Source organism: Propithecus coquereli, unplaced genomic scaffold (genome assembly GCF_000956105.1).
Source record: "Propithecus coquereli isolate 6110/MARCELLA unplaced genomic scaffold, Pcoq_1.0 Scaffold28, whole genome shotgun sequence".
NCBI classification, from domain to species: Eukaryota; Metazoa; Chordata; class Mammalia; order Primates; family Indriidae; genus Propithecus; species Propithecus coquereli.
Genome location: NW_012148396.1, coordinates 4683037 through 4686658, shown reverse-complemented (window position 1 = coordinate 4686658; position 3622 = coordinate 4683037). Strand labels below are relative to the sequence as shown.

At 46.4% G+C, this 3622-nt stretch overlaps 1 pseudogene; it reads right to left on the bottom strand.

Moving 5' to 3' along the window:
• Nucleotides 1-330: 330 nt before the first annotated feature.
• LOC105813363 lies at nucleotides 331-1281 on the bottom strand (annotated as a pseudogene).
• Nucleotides 1282-3622: the final 2341 nt, after the last annotated feature.

Below are 3622 nucleotides of genomic sequence, written 5' to 3'. Positions count from 1 at the left end.
ATTACAAATTAAAAATGAAGTTCTTAAAGATCTCAACTTGACCAGATACGAAACAATTTAAAAACCTTTAAAGGCGTATTGAGAAAAAACAGGCTTTTTTAAAAAACACGTTTGTCATTACCAAAAAAGACGTCTTTAGGTAAAAATAATAAAATCCCCATGCTGCACAGATAATGCAGATAGTTCTAGTTATCTGGTCAGTGGGCAAAAAGCAAGAACTTAAGGTCTTCAGCTCCAATCTTTCATTCATTTCTTATTGCTGAAATTTCATATTCATTTCTTCTTGTTGGATGACTAAACCGGACGATGGTAGAGACCGTCAGCCGGCATTTACTCAGCCCCGCCCTGTTCAGCCTCAGGAGCAGTTGAATTCTCAGCTGGTGGATCGGCTGCTTTTGTCTCTTTGCCATCTTTTGGTTTGGGGTTTTCCGGGCGTCTGCGTCAGTAATTGAAGTTGTGGCGGTACCGAGGTTGAGGCGGCTGCTGACCTTGGGTCTCATCTCCTTGATTCTCTTTATCCTCTTCATTGCCGTCCTCTCTGGGCTGTCTTTGGTGAGGAGGGCCCCTGCGGAATCGTGGTCTATAACCCCGATACATATTCTGTCTTACTGGTGTTCTACCTTGTTCTCCTGCACCCTGGCCGTCAGCATCCTCCATCACTCCTCCCTGCACAGGAGGGTTGGAATACTGTGGTCGACGCCCATAGGGTCTCCGCATGTAGTAAGGTGGGAACCTTCGCCTGCGGTAGGGCCGGCGTTGTTGGGCCTGGCCTTCAGGAGCACGCTCCGATCCCTCATTCTCTTCCCCACTCTCACTGTTCTGATGATTCTGCTGGTGATTGCGTGGAGGACCCCTGCGACCTGGATAGCGTCTGTAATGGTTACGGTCTGCTGCATATTTACTGCCTTGAACTGGAATTCCACCAGGGCCTGTAACATTTGCTGCCTCCGCACCCCTTTCTCCTTCAACACCATCAAACTCCACAGTTTCTCCGTCTCCTACACGGAGAAGGCACTTCCTGGGGTTATTCTTCCTGGCAGTCTGGTGTACAAATACATCTTCCTTGGTGTCATTCCTGTTGATGAAACCATATCCGTTTCTTACATTGAACCATTTTACTGTCCCCAAAACCTTCGTTGCGATGATCTTCTTGTCCCTGCCAGCAGGCGCCACCGATGTGAGGCCCCCCTGGGCCACCGCTCCCTAAGCCGTGGCCTTGGAGTCCCCAGCGCTGAGGGTGGGGTCGGCGGGCGGCTGCTGGGTCTCGGCCTCGCTGCTCATGGTTACAGTGATGGTGACTGGGGCTGGCTGCGGCTCCTCCCGATGTGTGATGGTAACTAGGCCGATGGTGGTGTGGTGGGGCTTTACAGGGCTCTCTGGGGTCTGCTCTCTGCTCCTGCTACTGATCGAACTAGAGGGTCCTTCTTTCCTACAGGTGCCAAAGACGTTTCCATGGGTTCACCTCTTTGTGGGATGCTGACTTCCTATGCTTTACTACACTCCTGCTTGTCATTGAGCAGAAACAGATGTACTGTCAACTTCAGTGTCACCGAGATACAATCCTGTTTGTTCTTGGAGAATTACTTAAAACCTAAACGTCACAATGAGATCAATAGTATGACCACTTCATAGGCCAATTTTGAGGATGAGATGAGCTAATGCACGCAAAACGCTTAGCTCAGCCCCTAACACATAGAAAGTGCTCGAAAAATTATTATTCTGAATTTTCTTTTGTCTACTCTATTATTTGAAATATTGGTCAGAATCCTGGTGGGAAACAAATGGTACACTCAAAAGGCGTCTTTAAAGAGAATGTCATAAGGAGGTTATTTACAAGGTGTGGGTGGGGCAAAGGGAAACAGAGGAAGAGGTAAGCAGTCTGGGCCAACAGTGAGAGATCTTTCCATCCTGTGCCTGAAGAAGCCTGGGGAGAGCAGATCCCAGAACCTTTCAGAGCTGTGGAGGTAGGAGGAGGCCTCCAGCAGGAGCTGAGGCTGAAGATAGAGAACACAGCCCCTGCCAAACAGTGGCACATCCGGGAAGGACCAGGGCACCAAACACCCTGACCTCACTCTCCCACCCTCTGATCTCCTGCATGTGCCTCTCACTGGCTGAGTTCAAACAGAAGCCAGAGGTCAGGGGAGCCCAACTGGTATATTCCATAGAGGTTATCTTCCCAGGCAGAGAATGAGGTTGAAAAAGATGGAGAGTAGATCCAGAAGGGCAAAAGGACAATGACCAAACCACTTTGTAATATGCTATAGTAGAAGACTTCACCTTAAATATCTGGCACTGACTTACTCACTTCTATTCTGGTTAATTTTGTCTTCTTGCAGTGTTTGGCATCCTCATTCAAGTTATATGTACACATGGCTTCTGGGGTTGAGAATCCAGAGACAGAGAGGCATCATGGTGCCCTAGAAAGAGCACAGGTTCCAGATCCATCCAGAATTTAACACCATGCCTCTCTCACTCACTAGCCATGTAACCTAGGGAAAGCTATCAGGCCACTCTCAACCAATCTCTCTAATCAGTATTGTGGGAGGAAAAACGGTTGTCTCACTGGCTGGCTGTGAACATTAAATGAAGCGGCATGTGTTTCCTATGCCTCTGCTACCCTGCAGAGGCTGTGGACACAGTGGCTGAGAGCTCAGGTTCTCAGGGTAGAATGGGTGGGTTCAAATCCAAGCTCTGCCAGTTTTCAGCTCTGTGTCCTTGGTCTAATTACTTAACTTTTTGGTGCCTCAGTTTCCTCATCCACGAAACGAAGGAAAATTGTCCCCACCACATAAGGTGGTTATGAGAACTAAATAATGAATAACATGAAAAGTGATTGGAACAGTATGTGGCACTACCAAATCTCATTGTCCCCTGTTATACAAAAAGTACCAAGCTGCACACAATGTGTGCTCAATGGATGCTGAACTCTCTTCTTCTTCCTTCCCATGACGGAAGCGCAGGGGATGGTCAGCACCAGATACGTGGACAGCACCCTTCTGCATGCTCCCAGGGTGAGGGTAGGAATTTCCTTCTTCACCCTCTTAGATATGAGAGGCCCACAGATGGTGGCTCCTGGTCTTCAGGTAAGAAAATCACAGAAGCCACAGCCCATATTTTTGCCCCAGAAATACCTGGGCTTTGTCCAAGTATAGGGCCACTTAATATAGCAGTTAAGATCATAATCTAAGAAGGCAGCTTCTCTCTAGCTGTGTGACTTTGAGCTAGTTACTTAACATCTCTGCTCCTCAGTTTCCTTATTTGTAAAAAGGGATTACAATGGCACCTACCTCATTGAATTGTTATGAGGATAAAATTAGCACATATTTGAAAATGATTAGAATAGGGCCAGGCACATAGTATGTACTTTATAAAGGTTTCTTAAATAAATAGAATAATCTCAGTTCAATATGCAAATTTTGCCCAATCAATTTCTTTAGTGTTTGGTACTGGTCTGAGATACTGTCCTCTCTTGGGTGCTGAGATCAAATAAAAACTGTGTTTGTCCAGGAAATAGAAAATGCTTAAGTCAGCAAAATTAAGAGACTATTCATTGATACAAATCACTCAAATCCACTGTTTAGCATTCTATAGCCTAAGAATGATTTGAGTTTTTTTTTTTTTT